The sequence below is a fragment of the Vombatus ursinus genome, unplaced genomic scaffold (genome assembly GCF_900497805.2).
Source record: "Vombatus ursinus unplaced genomic scaffold, bare-nosed wombat genome assembly UNPS02014910.1, whole genome shotgun sequence".
Lineage (NCBI taxonomy): Eukaryota > Metazoa > Chordata > Mammalia > Diprotodontia > Vombatidae > Vombatus > Vombatus ursinus.
In genome coordinates, this window is record NW_020954688.1 from 287680 (window position 1) to 303225 (window position 15546).

At 35.5% G+C, this 15546-nt stretch overlaps 1 pseudogene; it reads right to left on the reverse strand.

Moving 5' to 3' along the window:
• Nucleotides 1–13798: 13798 nt before the first annotated feature.
• Nucleotides 13799–15124, reverse strand: LOC114029155 (annotated as a pseudogene).
• Nucleotides 15125–15546: the final 422 nt, after the last annotated feature.

Below are 15546 nucleotides of genomic sequence, written 5' to 3' on the forward strand. Positions count from 1 at the left end.
CTTGGTATAAATCCTACCCAGTCATGGTGTATGATCTTTGTGAATTGCTGTAATCTCCTTGCTAGTATTTTATTTGAAATTTCTCTCACTGATCCTTAATCTCTCCTGTTTATTGTATGGTCCCTCCTCTCTGAAAAATCTTACCATGTCTCCCCCTTCTTCAAAAAACCTTCACTTGATTCATCCATCTCTATTAGCTATTGTTCTTTATCTCTTCTCCCTTTGGTGGTTAAATTCTTTGAGAATGCTGTCTAGAACTGATATCTCTGCTTCCTTTTCTCTCATTTGCTTCTTAATTCTCAACAGTCTGACTTCTGGTCTCATCGTTCAGTTGAAACTACTATCTCCTAAATTGCCAGTGATCTCATAATCACCCAATCCAATGACCTTTCTCATTCCTCATCCTGACCATTCTGCAACTTTTGACACTGTTGTTCACCCTCATCTCCTATATACTCTCTTCTCTCTAGGTTTTTGGGATGATGCTCTCCTGGTTTTCCTCCTACCTGTCTAACTTCTCCTCAGTCTCCTTTTGCCTGCTAACTATGGTTGTTCCGTAAGTTTTTGTCTTCTCCCTCTATGTTATTTCACTTGGTGATCTCATCAGCTGCAATGGATTCAACAGTTATCTTTATTTAAATGATTCTTAAGATATAATTGTCCAGGTCTAATCTCTCTCATGACCTCCAGTCTTGTATCTCTAGCTGCCTATTGGACAACTTGAACTAGATGTCTCACAGCTATCTCAAACTCAACATGTCCAAAATTGAACTCATTATCTTCCCTCAAAATCCTCCCTCAGTCACCTAGGCATAGGTGTCACATAGGTGTCACATCCTCAACACCTCACCGTTTCTCACAATGCCATAATCCAAATAGTTGCAAAGTTTTCTCTCTATCTTTGCAACATCTCCCACTCATTTCCTCTAACATCTCCATCAACCTGTTGCAGGTCCCTCATCATCTCATACCTATACTGTTGCAATACCCTACTATTTGGTCTACAGGCCACAAGTCTACAGTATACCCTCTACTCAGTGGTATATATATGGTGTGTTCAGGGAGGACTAGCACTTCTGGAGTGAGGACTAGCTGAGTCCTTTTCAGAGCTGTTTATCCACTTTTGGTGTCTACCTGTCATCCAACTCTTAACTGTGGCTCTAAGAAGCTACAGAATGCTCATTGGCCACTCACCGGTAAAACTATCTCAGCAGATGGGCTAAACCAGGTAAAGGGTACTGACAGGCCTCAAATCATTGAGGAGTTAGGAGAAAGCAACAAATGTTGGAGAGAATGTGGAAAAATTGGGATACTAATTGATTATTGGTAGAATAACGAACTGATCCAACCATTTTGGAGAACAATCTGGAATTATATCCTGAATTATTAAACTACTTATACCCTTTAAACCAACAATACCACTACTAGGTCTATTTCCAAAGATGATTAAGGAAAAAGGAAAAAAAAACCCTGTATGTTTTAAAATATTTTTGGCAGTTCTCTATGTGATGGTAAAGAACTGAAAATTGCAGGGATGCCTGTCAATTGAGGAATGGTTAAACAAATTGTGGTATATGATTGTGATGGAATACTACTGTGCTGTAAGAAAAGATGAGCTCAGTGATCTTAGAAAAACATGGAAAGACTTGCACGAAATAATGAAGAACTAATTGAGCAGAACTAAGAGAATATTGTATAACGATAACTGCAACCCTGACTGGTAAATAATTAATGAGAGGGTAGGCATTTAAATCAGGAGGTGGGCTAAAAGTTTTCAACTCCTCCTGGTGAGAATGAAGCTTAATCATGAGCCTTAGCCACCTCCAGTAATCTGGACAAAGGAATCAATTTCCTTTGGACCACTCTGATTGGTTTTTTCCTTTATGAGTTGGACCATCCTAAACTCTAATGGAGGGGTAAAAGGGCATAGACATGATGTTTTGGGACTGGAATTTACTTAGATTAGATTCTATTTGCAATCTAAACAGAAGTAAGGTCTCCTAGTTGGATGTGGTCCTGCCCAAGATCACAGAGCACATACCCTGAGTATTAGGCTAATTTCATCTATCAGCTTTTTTTTTTTCCTTCAGAGACTGGCTGACTAATGTACAGGGGCTGGTCCCTGAACAAGGAAATAAAATGTCTGGATTCTAATTAATGGGTTATTAAAATAATAGAAAATAATCATTTCTCTCAATTTATACCAAGATGTAAATGGTTGAAAGCTATTTAGCCTTTAGAAGGGTATTAATAGCTTAAATGAATCCCCACTTGATGGACTTTGGTGTGGGATAAGGAAAGATATGTAATTGGGCATGAGGGCATCTTGCAAGTAGCTTTTTAATCACATCATTAAAGTGATCACCTATTTTGCCTCTATGTAAGGATGGTCTGGTTCCTGATTCTCGACAGTCTGACTTCTGACCTCATCCTTCAACTTGAAATTGTTGTCTTCAAATTTGCCAAATTATCTCATTATCACCCAATCCAATGTCCTTTTCTTACTCCTCGTCCTTATTGACCCTTTTTGCAGTTTTTGACACTATTGATCACCTTTTTCTCCTTGAAGCTCCCTTCTCTATAGGTTTTCAGGACACTAATCTCTTGAGTCTCCTCCTATGTGTCTCACTTCTTCTCAGTTTCCTTTGCTGGATTTGCATCCAGGTCATGCCTGCTAACCATGGGTGTTCTTCTATTCTATGACAGCAATTAGTATGATTATCAATACACACAGGCAAATTTTCATTTCTCCTTATTTCTAAGTACCTGACACAAAGATAGTCAGAATAAACTGATATACTAATGTTGAAGAGGTCATTAAATGAAATATCTCTGATGGTGTAAGCCATCATTAGCCCTACATAACCAAGTGTAGCTGGCCTTATATACCTTTTCAAATAGGAAAAAAAATGGTAATAAGCTAGTTGCTTTGAAATATGAGGAACTTCATCTTCTATAATCCCCTAATTTTACAGAGCAATAAAGTGAGGCCAAGAGAGGTGAAATGACTTGCTCAAGGTTACACAGGTAGTCAATGATCATTACATGGGCTGAATATGTAAATCACTTTAAGATAGACTCAAATAAATGGGTAAAAAATCCATGATAACTTATTCGAGGTATATTGAAATGTTTGAGCTTAAGTAATAATAACCCCTATCAATAATTTACATTCAATTATCTTAAAGTTTCTAAAGTATTTTAAGGGAGGCACTGTGATAGAATGGAAAGAACATGGGCTCTGACATACAAACCTTAGGTTCACAATAACTACAACAGCAGGTTCAAATCCCGACTGATGATTAATGCTTGTGTGACCTAAGAGAAGTCACTTAACTTCCTTGAGCTTCAGTTTTCTTTTCTCTAAAATGAGGAGATTGGATATGGTGGACTCTGAAGTACTTTCCAGTAATAAATCAATTATCCTATAAGTCCCTGAACTTTTAGCACAACATGTAGAAGACCTTCCTATGAAATGTCCTTTAATATAATACTCAGAAGATATTGGATACTGAGTTGGTCTGACCAAGATAATATTTATTTATTTATTTTTGGTGAGGTAATTGGGATTAAGTGAGTTGCCCACTGTCACACAGCTAGTATGTGTCAAGCATCTGAGGCTGGATTTGAACTCAGGTCTTCCAGATTGCAGGGCCAGTGGTCTGTCCACTGATAATATTTCTTATATTCATGTTTTACACTTGTATGGGACTGTGGAACCTCATGGCTCACTTAATGGGAGCCCCATGGGTAAAGATAGTTAATAAGAGAACATTTCATATATACACCAGGATTTAGTTGTTGATTTTCCTGGAGACCAAGATCTACTCTTTCAGTCCCTCTGAGTTCTTTGATTCCAAAGTTCTATAATAGCAATCAGTATGATTACCAAGCAAACTTTTTATTTTCCCCTGTCTCCAAGTATTTGATACAGATAATTGGAATAAATCATTTGATACACAAATCTTGAAGGTATAATTAAATGAATTGTCTCTGATGATATGAGCAAACTTTTAATGAGCCTTTGGAGAGTTGAGAACCTGCGTCATTTTACTAATTTGTCTGTTAATTGGAAAAGTATAAAACTTTAGTAGGTCCCTGTGGGTATAAAGAAGGTAATTGCTTCCCCACTCCAGTAGATGAATGGTGAGAGAGTTTCAAAGATCTATATGGAATCAAAACTATGATACACAATCATGGATGTTTCCAGGTTCTGCTTGGTGACTTACACCAGAGGATTGAGGTCTCAAAGCAATGAACTTACTAAGTCATCTAATCTAATTACCAGCACAAATCTCTTCAAAGCAGCACACAATTTCCTATTGTTATGGTACCTGAGTTTTTACAAAAACAAGGATTAATTCTCATATTTTAGTGAAAAAAAGCAATTCTGTTGATCATAATTTAAATATTTTAATGGCTCATTGTGGCATTTTTATGGACAAAATTGAGCACAATAGGCAAAGACAACTAACATGATATTGCTCTATCTCCTGGATAGGATGAAAAAAGGTAGTGTGGTAGTGTGGTTAGGTTTGGAGTCAGATGAATTGTAGCGTGCACTGGTTCTGTAACTTCCTAAGTATGAGATTGGGAAAATCATTTAACATCTCTTAACCCCAGTTTCTCAACTGGAAAATATGAAATAATGTTACTTTCACTACCTACATTACAAGGTAATTGTTAAGAAAGTACCATGTAAATTAGAAGATCAAAGCTGAGATACAACTTGGGAGAATAAGAACTAATCCATATGGATGTTATGTTATTTATTCATTTGCTCCAATACTCTCAACTCAATTTAAAGTGGCATCTATGCTAGAGAGGCAGTAGCATGGCAAAGTAGATAGAAACCTATCCTCTGGCTCCACGACCCTAGGCAGGTTACATAACAACAGCAGCGACACCTAGCATTTATTTAGCACTTTGAAGTATGTAAAGCACTTTACAAATATTATCTCCTTTGATATTCACAACAGCCCTGTGAAGTAGATGTTATTATTAAGTAGATGTTACCCCTATTTTACAAATGAGGATACCGGGGCAGGCAGAAGTTAAATGACTTGCTGAGGGACATAGAGCTAAGAACTTATGTCTTCTTGACTATAGGTCTAGTGCTCTAGCTATTGCTCCAGTAAAATTCCTTAACTTAACCTCTTAGTGCCCCCAAACTACTCTTTAAGACTACAAGTTGCAGGAAGGTATCGAGTAAAAGAAGTTTAGTTTTCATTTTAGAAATTTCCTATACTAATGAATCACAAGTCCACTCCTATCTATGCTAGACATTTAAAGGAGTAGAGTCATGATGAATAACCTTACCTTAAGTAGTCTACTATTTCATCTGATGAAATTAGATTATAAGCACACGAATCATTATAATACAAGATAGTACTTCATTAGTATTGAGTGGTACAATCAAAGTGAAATAAGAATTTAGAAAAAGGAGAGAACACTTTCATGTGATAAATTTGTGAAATTTTCATGGTAGTACCATTTAAAATGATCTTGGGGGTCTTGTTAAAATCTGAAAATGCAGAAATGGTGGGAAAGCATTCTGCATAAAGTGAATATTGTGAGCAAAAGTATGAAGATGGGTAAGTCTTGAGTATGCTCAGAGAATAATGACTAGTTAAGTTTTGCTGAGGTATAGTAAACATGAAGGAGAGTAGTGCTAGATAAAACTAGAATGAAGGTTGGAGAACATGTGTTAAGAAGTTTGGAATTTATTTAATATGAAATGGGGAACCATTAAATGTTGTTGATAAAGGAAATGTCATAATCAAAACTGTGTATTAAGGTAGTTGATCTGTGTAGATTGCATCCATGAGTGGAGAGACTGAACACAGGGACACCAATCAGGAGACTTTTGCAATAATTCAGGTGAAAGTTAATGAGTACATGAAATAAACTCAGTAAACATAGGAAGGTGTTAAGTTTGGTTTTGCATATATTGTGTTTGAGGTGTTAGTGGTATATTCAGGCAGAGATTGAAACCGAATTGGAAGTGAGGATCTGGAGTTCAGACTGAGATTAGAGATAAAAAATTTGGAAGTCTACTCCCATTGTGAAATAATTTAATAAAATATAATATAATTATCATGTACTAATGATAATGGATGATATCACTGAGAAAAAGATTGTAGAGCAATAACAGAAAAAAGCAAAGAACATAATACAATGAAAAGAATGATGAAAAAGAAAACAAATAAAGAAAAAAAAAGAAAAGGAATGGCCAAAATATATAGGAGATTCACAAAATGCAAATATGCTATTATGATGCTAACAGGGGAGATACTATAAAGGAGGGAACGATGAACATTGTGAAAACCTATAGAAAGATAAAGGGTCTGAGACAAGGCCATTGATTTAATAATAATAATAATAATAATTAATGACCTTAGAAATAATGCTATCAGTAGGTTGATGGAGATGAAAGTCAGATTTCAAGAATATGAGTTGTGAATAGGAAGTGTAGAAGTAGGGACAGAAGTATAGATTTTTTTTCTGGAAGTTTTGCAATAAAAGGGATAAGAATAATGGAAACAAGTATAACTTCTCTTTGAGAATACAGAGGTAATAATAACTAATGCTACATAGTATTTTAAGTTTTTCCAAAGTACTTATATCTGCATGTCATTTGATCTCCAAGCTTAACAGTCTTGCTACCACACTGCCCTCTTTCATTTAAATTATAATCACTGTGTGCAACATTTAACAACAGAATTGATTTTTCCTCACTAAAATATGAGAAGTAAACCTTGTTGTGGTAAAATTTAGATACCATAACAATAGGAAATTATGTGTTGTTTGAAGAGATTTGTGTTGGTAATTAGGCTAGATGTAAGTTGGTTGCTTTGAGACCTCAAGTCCTTGTATAGGTCACTAAGGCAAAACTTGGAAATATCCATGAATCTCCAAACATCCATTATCCCTGTGAGATAAGTGCTATTATTACACTCATTTTTCACCTATGAAAACTGAATCTGAGAGTAGTTACTTGCTTAGAGACACATGATAAGTGTTTGAGGGAAGCTCAAACTCAGATCTTGGCACAGCTAACAAGATGGAAAACTAATCATTTTCTCAAATCATCATAAACTCCCCCAAATCTCCACAATAAGTATTACACATGAGAAGTTAATTGCATTGGGCCCAAAGGCTAAGACACGAAGAGTGTAACAGGGTGAATGCTGATGAATTCACAGCAGAGAAGGCAAATCCCTAATCAAGAATCTCCATGCTCTGGCAGTGCAACACAATTGATGTTTAAGCTTGTGCTCTGAATCACACAGCAACTCCCTTCCTGCTACAGAAGTACCTGCCAGCACTCCCACCCACCTCACCAGCCCTAACATTATTATTCTGTTTCAATAAGCTAACAACTCAATTCATCCCCTGTCCACACCCTATAACTCTCCTTTACACAGAAAAGCTGAAGTTTGCTTCAGCTGGAGTGGCATCAATGTTTAGTCAGAGAACTAAGGAAAGGAGGAAAGTACAGTAGGGCTCAAGCATATGTGAGGAACTTCAACAGGTCTGAAAGCTCCTCTGGAGACCAGTCTTATCCCAAGTCACTGGTTGTAGAGACTGATGTCAATGAAAAGTGAATTCCCCAGGGTGGGGAGGAGTCATGATAACTCTGAAGTCCTGCTAATCTGCCATCAAAGGAAAATAACTTACACAGTGAGCAGCAGGGGAATATAAGGGGAAAAAATTGAAATTGCTAATGATCTCTGAAGGAAGAAAATTCAGGTAAAAATCTTGAGCACAAGCAGATAAAGCAAAATGAGATATATCAGTAACAGAAGGGAAGATGGCATCTAGGATATCTGAGTAAGTCCAAAAATATCTAAATACTTATTATAAGACAAAGGAAAATGAATCAGTACTAGATAAGATATAGGACTCTGTGGATTTCCAATAAAGCATGGAACCAACTACAGAAAGACATTCTTCAGTGCTTTAGCAGAGAAATAAGAATCATGAAAGTAGAATTTTTGGTTTGCTCAAGCAGAAGTATTGACACAGTAGAAAAACTTGAATCATTGGTAATAAGTCACCAAAGAAACAAGAGAAAAAATGGTTGACAATGCAAATATATAGAAGTATTTGAGTGCAAGAAGGACACTTAACAGGAAGGGAGGTAAAAAGTAATAATGTTAAAAGAAAGCATGATGGAGGAGCCCCAGCACAGCAGGCAAATTGCTAGCCTCAGAACCCAGGGCACAACAGGTGTGACTAGGCTGGGCCACTCTAGTGCAGTGGGCAAGCTGCCAGCCCCAGAAACCTTGGCACAGAAAGCCAGGGACCAGGCCTCTCACCCCCTAGTGCAAGAAGCTTTGGACAGCAGTGCCCCCTGTACTCCAGGAGCAGAACTCAACTTTTTAAAATGAGCCAAAAAAAAAAAAGAACACTGATCATGGAAAGTTACTATGACAACAGGGAAAATCAAAACACAAACTCAGAAGAGAAAAACAATGTCAAAATGACTACATGCAAAGCCTCAAAGGGAAACATGAATTGGTCTCAAGCCCAAAAAGTCCTCTTGGAAAAATTCAAAAAGCATTTTAAAAATCAAGTAAGAGAGGTAGAAGAAAAATTGAGCAAGGAAATGAGAGTTATGTAGGAGAATTATGAAAAAAGAGTCAACAGCTTGGAAGAGGAAACAAAAAAATTGACTGAATAAAGCAATTCCTTAAAAAATAGAATTGGCCAAATGGAAAAAAATCCACTGAAGAAGACAACTCATTTAAAAGTATAATTAGCTAAATGGAAAAGGAGGTACATAAACTAAATGAAGAAAATAATTCCTTAAAAATTAGAATTGGATAAGTGGAAGCTAATGACTCTATGAGACATCAAGAACCAATCAAAGAAAATCAGAAGAATGAAAAAAAGGAAAATATAAAATATCTCATTGAAAAGACAACTGACTTGGAAAATAGATCCAGGAGAGATAATTTAAGAATTATTGGACTTTCTGAAAGTCACGATAAAAAAAAAAAGGTCTGGACTGCATCTTTCAAGAAATTATCAAGGAAAACTTCCCTGATATCATAGAATCAGAGGGTAAAATAGTTATAAAAAAAAATCACTGATCACCTCCTAAAGGAGATTCCAAAATGAAAACACACTGCAAGTAATATTATAGCCAAATTCCAGAATGATCTGGTCAAGGAGAAAACACTGCAAGTAGCCAGAAAGAAACAATTCAATTATCGAGGTGCTGCAGTCAGGATTATGTAGGACTTAGAAACTTCTATATTAAAGGATCAGAGGGCTTGGAATATAGTATTCTGAAAGGAAAAAGAGCTTGGATTACAACCAAGAATCAACTACCCAGTAAAATTGAGCAGACTGACATTCAATGAAAGAGGACTTTCAAACTTTCCTAATGAAAAGGCCAGAGCTGAACAGAAAATTTGATCTTCAAATACATGACTCAAGAGAAGCATAAAAAGTTAAACAGGAAAGGAAAACAACAACAACAACAATAACAACAACAACATGGTATTTAATAAGATTAAACCATTTACATCCCTCCATGGGAAGATGGTACTTGTAACTGGTTTGTTTGTTTTTTTTATCAAATTTTTTTACATGATAATTTTGTTGTATGTTTGAAAGAAATAACAAGTTGTACATAGTAGATTTGCAATTTCATGTACAATCATCTTTTTTTTATTGTGCCATGTTATGGAAATGCTTATTTTATTTCATAAATTAAAAATAAAATAAAAGAAAGAAAGAAAGAAAAACTATCCTGATCTTGAGAAATATCAGCTCATTAGGTAATTAGGTTCCTATTTACATTTCCACTGTCAACTCTAATCATTTGGTGGTTTGAACTAATGTCCTTTACCAGTATTGTTACTTTCAATAATGTATACACACACACACACACACACACACACACACATATTTTGAAAATTTAAGTGTATTTGAATTTCAAATATTTTTAATTTCAAAGTTAATAGCTAAGCAACATATGCTAACCTTTTCCAACAGCCTGTCAAAAAAAGCAAATAATGTGAATACTGGATTTGATAACTTCTGAAATTCCTATTCATTCTCTGAGAATCAGTGGTTCTGAATATATGAATAGGTATGATCTCAGAATGCATAGATCATGTATGTAACTTCCATTGAAACTATGTTTAGATTCATCACTTGATTTTCCCTATATTACTAGCCACATTTCAAAATTTAAGAAGATTTTTCTTTATCAAATTTAGCCATAGAAACAAGAAATATAGAAATATGATGTTATTTGTAACTCTTATGAACTGTCTTTCTATTAGGGGAGTTAGAAGGAGTATACAGAAAGTGTGAGTATAAGTTGACTTTGATGTGATGATAAAAAAAAGTTAATTAAGGGGTTTAAAAAAAAGGATCTGGAAGAAGAAATGGGGTAAATTATATCACATGAAGAGGCAAGAAAGACCTATTACAGCAGAGGGAAAGAAGGGAGAGTGTGAGCATTGTTTGAACCTAACTCTCATAAGATTTGACTCAAAGAGGTAATAACATACACACTCAGTTGGGTAGAGAAATCTATGTTACCCTCTAGGGAAGTAGGAGGGGAAAGGGAAAAGAAAAGGGAGGTGGGCCTGACAGAAGAGAGGGCAGATTGGGGAAAGCAGTGGTCAGAAGCAAAACACTGGTGAGGAAGGATAGGGTGAAAGGAGAGAGAAAAGTATAAAAAGTGGGAAAAACAGGATGGAGGGAAATACACAGTTATTAATTATAAATGTGAATGTGAATGTGGTGAACTATCCCATAAAACAAAAGTGAATAGCAGAGTGGATTAAAAACTGAATCCTGCAATATATTGCTTAAAAGAAACATAGTTGAAGCAGAGAGATACACATAGAGTAAACATAAAAGGCTGGAGCAGAATATATTATGCTTCAGCTGAAGTAAAAAAAAAAAGCAGGGGTAACAATCATGATCTCATACAAAGCAAAAGCAAAAATAGATCCAATTAAAAGAAACAAGGCATCTTGCTAAAAGGTATCATAGACAATGAAGTAATATCAATACTAAACATACATGCACCAAGTGGTATAGCATCCAAATTCTTGGAGAAGTTAAGTGAGTTATAGGAAGAAACAGACAGCCAAACTATACTAGTGGGGGACCCCAACCTCCTCCATCAGAGCTAGATAAATCTAACCACAAAATAATCAAGAAAGAAGTGGAGGAGGTAAAGAGAATTTTAGAAAAGTTAGATATGATAGGCCTTTGGAGAAAATTGAATGGAGATAGAAAGGCATATACCTTTTTCTCAGCAGTACATGGCACCTACACAGAAATTAACCATGTATTAAGACATAAAAACATCATGATCCCATGCAGATAGGTAGAAATATTAAAAGTATCCTTTTCAGATCATGATGCAATGAAAATTACATGTAATAAAAGATTGTGGAAAGATGCATCAAAAATTCATTAGAAACTAAATAATCTAATCCTAAAGAATGAGTGAGTCAAACAAAAATCATAGAAACAATAAATAATTTCATCAAAGAGAAGGATAATAATGAGACAATACATCAAAATTTATGGGATGCAGCCAAGGCAGTTCTTAGGGAACTCTAAATGCTTAAATGAATAAAATAGAGAAAGAGGAAATCAATGAATTGGGCATTCAATTTAAAAGGCTGGAAGAACAAATTAAAAATCTCCATTTAAAAACAAATTAGAAATTCTGCAAATCAAAGGAGAGATTAATAAAATTGAAAGTAAGAAAACTATTGGACTAATAAATAAAACTAAGAGCTGGTTTTATGAAAAAACCAATAAAATAGACAAACCTTTGGTTAATTTGATTAAAAAAAGAAAGAAGAAAACCAAATTACTAGTATCAAGAATGAAAAGGATGAAGCTATCACCAAGGAAGAGGAAATTAAAATAATACTTAGGAGCTGTTTTGCCCAACTGTATGCCAATAAATCTGACAATCTAAGTGAAATAGAAGAATATTTGCAAAAATATAAATTACCCAGATTAACAGAAGAGAAAATAAAATATTTAAATGACCCCATTTTAGAAAATGAAATTGAACAAGTCATCAATGAACTCCCTAAGAAAAAATCTCCAGAGCCAGATGGATTCACAAGGGTATTCTACCAAACATTTAAAGAACTATTAATTCCAATACTATATAAACTATTTGGAAAAATAGGCAAAGGAATCCTACCAAATTCCTTTTATGACACAAATATGGTGCTGATTCCTAATCCAGGAAGGGCCAAAGCAGAGAAAGAAATCAGAGACCAATTTCCCTAATGAGTATTAATGCAAAAACTTTAAATAGAATGTTAGCAAAGAAATTACAGCAATTTATCATCAAGATAATAAACTATGACCAGGTGAGATTTATCTCAGGAATGCAGAGCTAGTTCACTATTTGGAAAATTATTAGCATAATTGATTATATCAATAAGAAAACCAACAGAAATCATATGATTATCTCAATAGAAGCTGAAAAAGCTTTTGACACAACACCCAATCCTATTGAAAACACTAGGGAGTATATGAATAAATGGAGCTTTTCTTAAAATGATAAGTAGTATCAATCTAAAACTGTCAGCAAGCTTTATCTGTAATGGGGATAAGCTAGAAGCCTTTGCAATAAGATTAGAGGTGAAACAAGGATGCCCATTATCACTACTATTATTCAATATTGTATTAGAAATGTTATCTTCAGCAATCAGAGACGAAAAAGAAATTGAGGGAATTAGGATACACAATGAGGAAACAAAACTATCACTCTTCACAGATAATATAGAGAACCCTAAAGAATCAACTAAAAAACTACTTGAAGCAATTAACAACTTTAGCAAAGTTGAAGGATATAAAATCAACCCACATACATCATTAGCATCTCTATATATTACCAACAATGCTCAGTAAGGAGAGATAGAAAGAGAAATTTCATTTAAAATAACTATAGGCAATATAAAATATTTGGGAGTCTACCTGCCAAGACAAACTCAGGAACTATATGAACACAATTATAAAACAGTTTTTCACACAAATAAAGTCAGATCCAAACAATTAGAAAAAATATTAATTACTCATGGGTATGCCAAACTAATATAATAAAAATGTCAAATCTACCTAAATTAATTTACTTATTTAGTGCCATACAAACCTAACTACCAAAAATTATTTCAAAAAGTTAGGAAAAAATTACAAAATTCATCTGGAAGAACAAAAGGTCAAGAATATCAATGGAATTAATGAAAAAAAATGCAAAGGAAGGTAGCCTAGCCATACCAGCTCTAAAACTATATTACAAAGCTGAAATCATCAAAACTATTTGGTACTGGCTAAGAAATAGAGTGGAGAATCAGTGGAATAGATTAGGTACACAAGACACAGTAGTAAATTATTATAAGAATCTACTGTTTGATAAACCCAAAGACTCCAGCCTCTGACATGAGAACTCACTACCTGAGAAAAACTGCTGGGAAAACTGGAGAATAGTATGGCAGAAACTAGACATAGACCAACTTCTTACACCATATACCAAGATAAGGTCAAAATGGGTACATTATTTAGACATAATGGGTGATACCATAAGCAAATTAGGAGAGCAAGGAATAGATTAACTGTCAGATCTATGGAGAAGAGAAGAGTTTATGACCAAAAAGACATACAGAACATTATCAAATGTAAAATGCATATTTTCTTTTATTTCAAGCAAGAAAAGATTTTACTTTGGGGTAGTAGTGAAAAAGAAAGATACAAAAGATGGATAGGTCAGATGAGCTTGTTTGCTGGATACCTTCTAGAATTCCTCACTTTCATCTTTGCCCTCTATAGAGTCTGTGCCTACTCCCTCATAATCCTTCTCCAAGGCAGCCAAATCTTCCCAAGCCTCAGAGCATTCTCCTTCCTCCATGCCTTCACCCACAAAGCAGTGCACAAATGCCTGATTGGTATACATAAGGTCAAACTTGTGATCTAGATGGGTCTGCACTTCAGCAATGGCTGTTGTGTTACTGAGCATGCATACTGCCCACTGTACTTTAGCCAGATCTCAACCGGGTACCACACTTCGGGGTTGGAAATTGATACCAACCTTGAAGCCAGTGAGACACCAGTTCTCTTTGTCTTGATTGTAGCAATGGCAGCATTGACATCTTTGGGTACTGTATCACCTCTGTACAGTATACAACGGGCTGTTCATTTGTCATGATGTGGGTCACACTTTACCATTTAGTTGGAGGGGTCAAATCTTGCATTGGAGATCTCTGCTACAGAGAGCTGCTCATGATAGGCCTTTTCAGCAGAAACAATGGGCAAATAGGTGATGAGGGGGAAGTGGATTTGAGGATAAAGCACCAAGTTGGTCTGGAACTCTGTAAAGTGTACATTGAGAGCAATATCAAAGGCACAAGGCGGCAGTGATGGCAGAAACAATCTGGCCAATGAGTCAGTTGAGATTGGTGTACATAGGGCGATCAATATCCAGGTTCCAGTAGTAGATGTCATAGATTGCTTCATTGTCCACCATGAAGGAATATCTGAGTGCTCCAGTGGGTGTGAATGGTTATGATAGAATTATGCGACTCTACTACAACTGTGGATACCTGTGGGACTGGGTAGATGGCAAACTCTAGCTTGGAATTCTTGCCATAGTCAACAGAGAGCCTCTCCATCAGCAGAGAGGTGAAACCTGAATCTGTGCCACCCCTAAAACTATGAAATATCAGGAATCTCTGTAACCCTGTGCATTGGTCCAACAGCTTTCAGATGCTCTCCAATACAAGCTCAATTATTTCCTTCCCAACAGTATAATGGCATAGTTATTAGCAGCATCATCCTTGCCAGAGATCAGTTGCTCAGGATGGAATAGCTGTTTATAGATGCTAGTCCCAACCTCATCTATTACAGCAGGCTCCAAGTCTACAAAGACTGCTCTGGGGACATACATGCCAACTCCAGTCTCCCTGAAGAAGATACTGAAGTTGTTATCACCACCCCCTAAAGTCCTATCACTGGAGATGGTGCCATTGGGTTGGATACCATGCTCTAAGCAACATAATTCTCTGAAGGCATTGCCCATCTGTACTCCAGCCTGGTCAACATGGATAGAAATACCCTCACACATGGTTGCACTGATGTGTGAAGATGGGAGAGTGCTGTGGAACCTCAGACAGGTTATGGGTCTCTGACAACATCCCAAAATGAATAATTTTGATTACATTAAATTAAAAAGGGTTTACACAAATAAAATCAACACAACCAAGATTAGAGAGAAAGCAGAAAGATGGAAAATAATTTTTATAGCCATGTTTCTGATAAAGGCCTCATTTTTCAAATATATAGAGAATTGAATCAAATTTATAAGATTACAAATTATTTCCCAATGATAAATGGTTAAAGAATTTTAAAAGGCAGTTTTCAGATGAAGAAATTAAAATTATCTATAGTCATATAAAATGCTCTAAATCACTATTGATTAGAGAAATGCAAATTAAAATGACTCTGAGGTATCATCTCACACCTATCAGGTTGGCTAATATGATAGAA